Source organism: Heterocephalus glaber, unplaced genomic scaffold, assembly GCF_053883595.1.
Source record: "Heterocephalus glaber isolate CG9 unplaced genomic scaffold, H.glaber_assembly_v1.0 deba00001687, whole genome shotgun sequence".
NCBI classification, from domain to species: Eukaryota; Metazoa; Chordata; class Mammalia; order Rodentia; family Bathyergidae; genus Heterocephalus; species Heterocephalus glaber.
In genome coordinates this window covers 24,327,301-24,337,483 of record NW_028258412.1, presented here as the reverse complement: position 1 = coordinate 24,337,483, position 10,183 = coordinate 24,327,301, and the positions used below count along the sequence as shown (strand labels likewise).

The 10,183-nt window shown below is 46.2% G+C and overlaps 1 pseudogene; it reads right to left on the bottom strand.

The window, feature by feature from the left end:
• Positions 1–824: 824 nt before the first annotated feature.
• Positions 825–936, bottom strand: LOC147822040 (U2 spliceosomal RNA; annotated as a pseudogene).
• Positions 937–10,183: the final 9,247 nt, after the last annotated feature.

The window sequence follows — 10,183 nt, the reverse complement described above, 5'->3', positions numbered from 1 at the left end:
TAGAGACATCCGGTTGTCTTTGGGATTAGATACTTACATGTGTATGTGTGTATGCAGCGCATCCATTTCCCCTCTCCACATGCACATGCCACTCCCACACACGAATATGCATTTGTAAAGACACACACAGAGGTGTGAGGGGCCCTCGGATCGACAGCTGTCTCGGGACATGAGAAGGAAGAGATGGGAAGGCTGGCTAGGTGTGCAAGACACAGGCTTCCTGCAGTCTGAAGAGCAGGACAATACCATTATCAGGTGGAAAACCAGCCTCTCTAATTACAGTCTGCCCCAGGCGGCGGGGGGGGCTCCTTTCAGACCATCGGTACTGTGGGAATCATTTCCATTTAAATTAAAATTAAACTTCAAAGCAGTTGGATGAGGCTGTATTTCTAAGGATAGGAAAATGTAACAGACAGGTTGCTAATTGCCAGGGACCTCCGCACCAGGGCAGGGAGACCAAGGGAGAACCGCTGACCAGGATGAGGCAGGGGGGCACGCTTGGCAAGGACAGGGAAAAGGGAGCCAGTGTCAGAAACTAAGCTCTGGGAGTGCATGGCAGCACATTACTGTAACCCTAGCTGCTGCAAGGGAGGCTGGGGCAGGAGGATTGCAAGTTCAAGGCCACCTCTGCAAGGCAGCAAAACCCCGTCTCAAAACAAAATGAAAGGGGTGAGAGATGTGACTCAGTGTTAGAGCATTTGCCCAGCATGTGCAAGGCCCTGGCTCCAATCCCCCATTACACACACATGCACTCACGCACACGCACACACGCCTACACACACCTACCAAACCTCTGGCATACATTATGTTTTATGTGTATAATGTATGGGTGTGTGTTAAATGTTTGTGGTATGTGTATGTGTCATTTCACATTACTTTTGTGAAACACATATGCAAATACTACACTTGATCTTAGCCAAAAGGCCGAGAAACAATCACATATCCAAATACATAGGATAGGTGTAGAATAACACAAACATAAATAGATACTACAATGTGCACTATAAAGCTTTATAAAATGTATTTACATTATTTTTGTAAAATACACATTATGTATGCATATGTATATTTTAATGTAAATGACATACTTATATATATTACATATGCAGTTTTATCTTGCAGCTCATTTGAGTTTGTCTCCATGGTGACAAAAGAAATCATCTCACTAGGAAAACAGTGAACTTGGCAGATACACAGCTTTGCCGCCTCCTTTGGTGTCATAGATATGTTTATGGCATCATTAATAAATGAATCTGTCCATGACCTAAGAGGGCACAGTGCTAAGGCAGAGAATTCCCTTGGTCTTAAGACTCTTAAAAACGCTATTTTCTGCACGTTAAACTGAATTCGTCCCGAGGATGCTTCCATACTCGAGTCCTTACATAACACATTGCAATCTAACTTAGTGAGTGAACCAACGAACGTCTAACTTGGGGATTTGTAGCAGAGTACGCACCAATCACAGCAGGGAGCTCCAACCTATCACAGACATGCACTGATTCACACAGAGAGCCCTAAGCTGCACCCGCTCATCCACCTGAGCTCACTTCCTCTTCCCGGTCCGGAAGTGCTTCTGAACACCCGCAGGCTGGAGCTCTCGGACCTGCTCTGGTTTGGAGGGCCGCCCATTCTCCAAATCACTCTTTGCTCAAAGAAATTCTGCTAAGTATCATCGATGGAAAAGTTCCGGCAGTTGCTTCTCTAGAATAAGAGGCACACTTGCAGGAAAAGAGAGCAACTGCCTACCTGGCTCCAGACCCACCCTCTGAGTTCTTCACCCGCGATTTCCAAACCTCCCGCATATCCACGTTGCTTCCTGTGAGGGTGACCTCAAAGCTGCTCACCTGTCAGCAGACTACTGCCCACTCCTTGGAGGCTTCATTCCTTGTGACCTGCATGGCATGATTACCCCTACAGTTGGAAAATCAGCTCATGGAGTGTGTCAGACAGCGAGGCAGCACATCGGCTGGCGAAGGAGGGGCCCGCTGAGGGTGGCCCGGTCCTGTGAGTCGCACAACCACCTGCACTTTCTGCTTTGTTACAGCGCCAGGAACCAGACTGCAGGCCTGAGGATGGGCCCTTGGCATGTTGTGTCCGTCCTTCCTGCTCTCCCTGGTTCCTGAACTTAAATCCTTGAGTTCAAAAGACAGACGACAGCCAGAGGCAGTATTTACAGCGGATCTGCGGCTGCTCTGGGAAGAGAATTATCGCTCTCCCTCACCTCTGCCCACCAGGACGCTCTTCATCCCTGGCCTCAGAGCAGGTGCTATCTAAAATGTACATGTTTCTTTTAGTAAATCTCTGCTTAACAAAAGACTCTGCCCTCTGTATTCCAAAGTTGCATTCTTCACCATTAGTTACCCTGGTTTCTGTAAGCTACAGGGTGTACACACCTGTGTGCTCTGCTGGCTCAGTCTTGAAGAAGTAAACAGTTAGGCCCAAGATTTTGCTGCATGTGTATTTGTTGCCAGATATTTATTCACATTACTCAGACGGGGGCTGGGTTTCCCGCGGACCCTCTGTGACTGACGCTGCCCTCACTGGGTAGGGGCTGGGCGGGGTCAATGTCTCCACTGCCCCAGAGGTAGCGAAGGATTCAAGGTTCCAGGTGGTGTCCTGGAGGGAAGTCCGTCCTGTGATGTGCCTGCCCATGCATGTTGGTTCCACGGTAGTGGACTTCAGCTGACTGTAGCTGCCTTTCTGATCAGGTGTCTTCTGAGTTGAGCAGACCACCAGGCCAAGAAGACCCTCTTCCTCAGGCTGTCCTGTCCTGGAGAAGCAGCTCACCCTGCTCAGCCCCACTTGATGGCAGAGCTGCCTGGCCCTGGCTTCCCTTGGGGCTGCTGCCTGGCCCCATGACCTCCCGGGCTTCCCCAGAGATTCAGGCTCTGCTCTCTCCTCCTGTCAAGATCCAGATTAGGGCAGTGCAGGGGCTTCTCCCAAATCTCCATGATGACAGTTCTGCTGTTTGCAGGTATCAGAAAACCCCTTTCCCACAAAATCCAACAAAACATGGCTTAGCATCATCAGATGTAAATAAAACCTGCACAACTATAACAGTCACCAGTGTGCAGGTTCCCTCCTCTCTGCTCTGCTCTGCAATGCTGGCTTCCTCTTCCCATTCCGCCCATGGTTCTGGACTCTTATGACCTTAATCCTTCCAGGCCCTGAGGTTAAAATATCAACTTTATCAGTTAATTCCTCCAAGAGCCCTGGAATTCATGCAATGTTTACCAATCTCCGTCCCAGCAATGCAGCCACAGGAGCTGGGTTCTGCTGCTTGTCCAGGAGTCCAAGGGCCTATGGTGATGAAGTCACTGCAGCTGGCGGCAAAGGTGAAACACTGCTCACTCCGAGTCTCACAGAAAGATGGTGATGGCTGTGCTGTTGGCAGAAGGGAAAACCCCACTGAGACAGTTATCATCCAACACTGTCTCCATTCTGGAAGATGCTGTGCTGCTTTCTCAGAAGAGGTTTTACAGGGTGATGCTCAGTGTCTTCTTTCAACTCAGAAAGAGAGATGACTATATGCATATTTATATCTATAATCTGTATACACAAACATATCCTTTACAAACATCAAGATAGGTATTTAATATTGGTAGATACATATTCAAAATTTCACCATTCTTATTAACAAATGGATGACCCATGTCAGAGTTGTCCAGAGAAACAGAGCCAATAGGATGTGTGTGTGTGTCTGTGTGTGTGATGCATGTAGAAGAGGTATGCACACATAGAGAGAGGTGCAGGCAGACACTTGAGAGGCCCTAGGGACTGCTTCATGTGGCTGTGAAGGCTGAAGAGTCCTAATGTCTGCAGTCAGCAAGTTGGAGACTCAGGAGCCTAGGGACAGCGAAAGTCTGAGTCTGCGGGTCTGAAAACCAGGAGAGCCAATGACACAGTCAGACCCAAGTCAGACCCAAGAAAAGCCGGTGACCCAAGCTGAGTCTGAGGCTGGCAAAGGCCTGGCGTCCCACCCCAGCAGTCCTGTAGGAGGATTCCCACTCCCTCAGCTCCTTTGTTCTACTAAGGCCTCCAACTGATCAGACGAGGCCCACCCACATTATATGAGGCGATCCGTCTCAGACAGTCCTCCAACTCAAGCATTTACCTCACCCATAGACATCTCACAGACACACACGTCCAGAGTGGCATTTGTCTGAAAGTCTGGACGCCCCACGGCCTACTCAAGCAGCGCATTACATTAGCCTAACAATCCCCTTGCAGACATAATAGACACTTCAAATGTGACCCTATAATAGCACTCTCTGCTACTAACCAAAACTTAAGACATTTCTTTGCAAGTCTACAGGAATGCTCATTACAGACTTTTCATGAAACACAAAAAATGAAAAAAATTCAACAGTCCATCAAATGGCAGTTAATCCAATGATGTTTTCTCATCCACTCCAATGCTACCTGGCAAAAAAAAAGGAAGAGATTGTTGATTCGTTCAATAGCCTGCCTGAATCTAAAAACGTGATGAAAGAAACACTCTAATACAACCTACTCATAATTCCATGAGTCAGAAGGCAAGAGGAGGCAAGCTAGACCATGGTGGTAGACATCAGAGCATCTTCAGCTCTGAGCTGCAGCAGGAGACTTTATGGGATGATGGAAATGTTCATTATCTGGATCAGGGCAGGAGGTGCTTTGGGGAAGGTGCTGAATAAATCCCTGAAAACATTACACTGAAAACTTCAGTTATGCATCACAGGAGTTCTGTCACAGGGAAACAATTACCATCAAGAAACAAATAAAAACAAATACCCGTGGTAGAAGACCTTTCACTTCCAGGCACATGACCTCTTCTCCCAAATAAAACTAGGTGGAGCTCAAGGGAGAGGAGTATTTATTTGACCTTTGCCAGCAACATCAGAAGTCAGGGCTGCAGGAAGAAGAATCTAAGGAAGAGAGGAAGGAAAAGCATTCCACGCTGTGGGCATGAAGCCTCCAGTGCAGAGCACCCACCCGGCACTGGCACAGGGGAGTGCAGGGGCTGGGCATCAGGTGTGGGTTCGCCATAAGCCTCTTCATTCTCAGGTGGGATCAGGGTCAGCAGAGGTCGCCTCTGATCCAAGTGTCCGCATCCATTTCTGCCCAGTGCTGTTTAAAGCTTTCCTTCATCTGTCTCCATGAGGACCAGAGCAGAAGGGGCAGCACTTCTCTCTCCTCTCCAGCCTCTTATCCACTGGCTCCGCTGATGGCCATCTTTGGTTGCCACGTACTTGTTTGGCTCCTGTGTGATCTGCTGTGGCCCCAGCAGGGAACAGGCAATCAGAAGTCAATCTGCAGAGCCCTGAGCACCTATGGCCCTATGGCCCCTCCTGTCCAACTCCTCCTGGAGAAGCTGAGAAGGTCTGAGCTGGTGTGACCTGAAGATGACATCCAAGGCCAGATTGCTCTGGTTTCCTTGAGACTCAGTATGAAGTGGTCATATTTCGAGTACCTCACCACCCTGATTTAAGGCTGGGAAAAGAGCCACAACTTTCTAAATGAAAAAAAGAATACCGTAAATCTCATGACAACCCAATCTCCAGAGCCCACAGAGACTGAGTTACTGTCCATGGAACCCAGTTCTTTGAACGTGTTACAAGCTTTAAGATTAGAAGCAAGAGTTAAAAATCTGTTATGGTTCAGATCTCAAGTGTCCCCCAAATCCCAAGGCTTATTTTATCCCAGGCTGTGGCGCGGAGCTGTTGCATAGTGTTGGAGACCCTGAGAGGCAGGGTCTTCTGGAAGAAAGCGAGGTCATTGGAGGTATGCAGGGAAGGGGATGTCCAGGCCCCAGGCCTCCTGTCCCCGACTCTCTCTCTCTCTCTCTCTCTCTTCCAGGAGCTGAAGCTTCTGAAACCATGATCTCAAATAAATCTTCCCACCTGATAAGTTTAAACTATTTTGTCCCAGTCACAGAAAGTTGACTAACACAAAATCTGATTAGCCCATCTCTTTAATTGAAGCTAAATAGACAATCCCAAAAAAGGGGTTCTTAGCTTTGGTTTGGAGCATGTTTTAGGCTTATGTTTAAAGATAAGTACAGCCACAGAAGAAAATTTAAAAGCCCTCACATGCTTGAGTCAAAATTTCTAAAATTCATTCTAAAAGATAAAAGACCAACCTCATTAAACTAAGGGATGGTATGAATGCAAATCCTGGCACTTAGGAAAGTTCCAAAAACAAAATCTGCTTTCATTAGGAGCTGAAGGCTGGAAGGAGACAGTGTAGGTCCTAAGTACATAGCAAGACTATTCTTGGAGTCTCTCACAAAGAGAGATCAATACTGAAAGATAAAGAGAGCTCCTGACACTCGCTGAAGGGAACTTGGAGGAGGCACATGTGCACACTGTCCCTCCCAAGGGCAACACGGATGGTGTGATTGGGAATTGTTACAGCGTGAGTCGGAAAGCACAAACCTGGAACAATCAATATAAGGCATTTTGCAACAACTGCATTCCGCTAAGTTAACTGCTTCTTTAAATACCCCCAAAGAAGAAAGACAGGAGATGTACAAGACATCTGAAGACAAGCAAATAATTGAAGGGATGTGAGTTCAAATGAAAATTTCCAAATTGAGCAAACATCTTTGAAGTCAGAAAATGTACAATCAAAGAGTAAAATTCAAAAGCTTCAGCAGAATTCAAAATACCATCTGAAATACATTGGGAACACATAACAAAACTCTGAAGATGATTACTAAAGGAAGACTTTGCCTCTTGGAGAATGAGAAGATATTTTCTAACACACATGAAAACATCAACCGTTTCCCCTTAAGTGCCTCTACTTGACCAAAGTCTGTCCGAAGTCCTTGAAGATAAATTGAAATGAACCACTTATTTTTATCAATGCCAGATTATCTCCTACAGAGAAAACGCTTGAGAAACCTGGCAGGCAGCAGTGTCCACTGAGAGAAAGCTCAGGAGCTTAAGCAAAAAAGGTGTCCAGAACAGGAGCTAATTAGCCAAGTGAGACTTCCAATCTGAGCTTTCATCCTGCTGCCTCATGGCCCTGCCGCTCCCAGCTCAGCCCCGGCAGATGCTGGAATTTGAGGAGTTTCCTGCAGGACCAGGTTCTAAACAAGCACAGGGATCACTGGGGAAAGAAATGGCTGGAAATGAAATGATAACATCTCATTATCAAGTCTTTGTCTCACATTATAAACTGATCATCTCAGGCATATCCTTCAGTGCCACCCAAGCTTTCTCAGGATGCAATACCCACCTCCCATTCTTCGGCTGTAGGGAACAGGGAAAGAGAACATTACCAGACCCTCTGCAGGGAATCCTGGTCTCCTGTGAGCCATGACAACACAAGGAAAATTAATGAATAAAGACAGGAAATGACACTTAGAGAAAAAGCTGAGCTTTGGGCCTGATCAATGTTGCTCTGGGCAGCAAAGACAAGAGAAGGCACCCCAAGCTTGCCATTATTTATTGCCTTTGTAGGGAGCATCAGATGTCTTGGAGGGTGGCAAGAATCCTAAAACCATGAGGATCTTATGCTGATGAGGGTCTTATGTTGATTAGGACAGTAAGATAAGCAAAGCCATTCTTACAACAGTAGGTGGGATGAGTTAAGCTGATAAGGAATTTGTCCCTCCCCAGGTGAGACCTTTCTACTTGGTTGTCAAAGAACCAGAATGTTTTCAGCTGATGTAATCTTGCCCTTGAGTATCACGGCATCATGGGACCATTGAGGTCTCAGCTGTAACCGGAGTCAAAAATGGAGTTATGTTTTGGCATATCATAGCCGGGCTATAGGCAAGACTAACCCTGATCATAATTTAATTGTGAAATGATTTTTCCCCCAAATTATGCAGAAATTCTCCCAACACTGGGCCACCTGTCATGTTTCCCAGGCGGCAGCTGAATCCCTGACCCTCAGCAAATCTCCCCTGAAGGTCACATTGACTCCATTGTAAGACCGTGGGCCTTACCAACCGCTCCGAGGAGCTGACTACAGTGAGGAGCTGACTACAGTGAGGATCACCCGGGAGGGAACACACCGGACAAATTGAGAAAGTAAAACAGACTTTTATTAGTCTGGCCAGACGGCACCCTCCAAGCACCAAGCTTAGAGAGGAGGCCGGCTCAGAGTCTGAGGTCCTTTTATAGGGGTCACAAGAGGGAACTTGGCAAGCAGCAGTACAGAAGCGAGACGTTAGCAGTTAGGGGAGTGTTGCAACTAATCTTTACATAGCAGGCATAAGACTATCTTGCGGTTTTTCTTGGAACAACAACAAGTACATTCCGGGAACTCGACGTCCCCATGGTGACCCATAACAGAAACAGAGAAGACGGGGCCTTATTACAAAATGGAATAACTTCTGTTCAGTCTCACACCATAACCTTGCAAGACAGAGAGACATGTGACCCAAGCAGTCAGGTGGGAAGAGAAATCCAACAGGAAGGAATTCCTGTTTTCACCATGGAGATGGGAGTTTATCTGAAATTCTATGACATATGGGAAGGTCATGGCACTACGGAGGCCTCTGACTTCTAACCAATGGTTATAATGCTGTTGACCCACAATCTTGGTGGGGAATTGGCAGGACAGCAATAACAGCAAACTTTGCTTTACCCCTGAACGTACCATGCACTCACACTTGTGACTGGGTCCTGCAACTACCTTCCAGGTCCAGTGTCCTCTCTTCACTCTGCTCGCTGTACCTCAGCTCCATGCTTGAACCTCTGTTCACATGTCACCTTCTCTTCTGTCATCCATCTTCACAGGAACTTTTTCCCTCCCCAGAAGTCTCCACTTCTGGTCTTTGCATTGCTGGTTTCTCCCTGACATGTGGGTCTCAGGTCAAAACTCATTTTCAAACAGGTCCTCTCTAAATGCTCAACTAAGAAAGGACACCATTAGAGCTGATAAAGGCACTCTGACTTGTCCTCTCCCCAGCACATACAACAAGCAAGCATTTCCTATTATTTACTGGTTTAATGTCTGGAATTTAAGTTCTGTGGGCAGAGATTGTGAATCTTATTCAACTCTGTTCTGTAGAACCTGGCATGGTGCAGAGTGATTGAACCCCTCCTGTCAATGCCACACACTGGAAACCTGTGCAGCCATGGAAACTGAAGCACTGAAGGATGTGCCCATGGTCACACTTGGAGAAAGTGACAAGGATGAGGTCTGACCTGGTACAATTTCATACCCCAAGAGAACCATCTGCCTGTGCATTCAATCCTACCCACAGTCCAGCTGTGGAAGACATATTTCATTCCAAACCAACCTGATCTTTCATCAACTCAAATAAAATATAATTTATGTATAAAACATAACAACTGCATCTGTTCAATTTGTAAAGTTCTATGAGTTTTGACATATATACATACCACAAACTGCTGCCACATTTAATACACGAAATGCTTTCATCATCCCAAAAAAGATTCTTATGCCCCTTCTCATTCCCTTTCTCCAGCTGCACCTAGCATGGTGCCACTAGTAATAATCACAAGATACAAGAAATCAGTTTTCAACTTCAAGACAACTGAAATAAATGGAGTCCAAGAATAAGGATTATTTTGTGTCTGGCTTCTTTCAGTCAGCATAATGATATTGACATTCACGATGTAGCTATGCTTATAATTAGCTTCTTGCTATTGTTGAGTAAAGGTTTGCTGCTGTACACTTATATAATTTTAAATCTATGCAACAGTTGTCACTTTATGATTGGCTTGTTGTAGGGACAATGTCATTTGTCCATTGTCCAGTTTTAGTTTTAGTCCTGGCCAGGGCCTATATTCCCAGGATGTGGATTAAATGCTTCCAGAGTTTCTTTCTTCTGCCAGAGTGACAAAAGTCTGCCTCATATAAGTGGAATCTTGTCCATATTAGTTTATGTCCCCGCCCTCGGAAATTTTTTCCTTCTATATTTCTACCAGCAGCAAAAGATTTTAGTCTCTGTCCTGGAAATCAAAGAGACCTCTTTCACTTATAAAACCAGGTTTTGTTTCTATTCATTCTGCAGAAAAAATGGGCCCTCACCTGTGTTCATGAGTCTGGAGGATTTGCTTCCTCTCCCATGGCAACTTAATGCCTCTGATCAGTAGTTTCAAAGTCTGGGAAGGAGGGGACAGGGCATTGTGTCCTTCCCTCAGAAGTCCCAGGTCCTCACTGAGTAGCCAAGCCAAGCAGAGGTCTCTCAGGTGAGATCTCCCCTGTCCCAGTCCTTCTC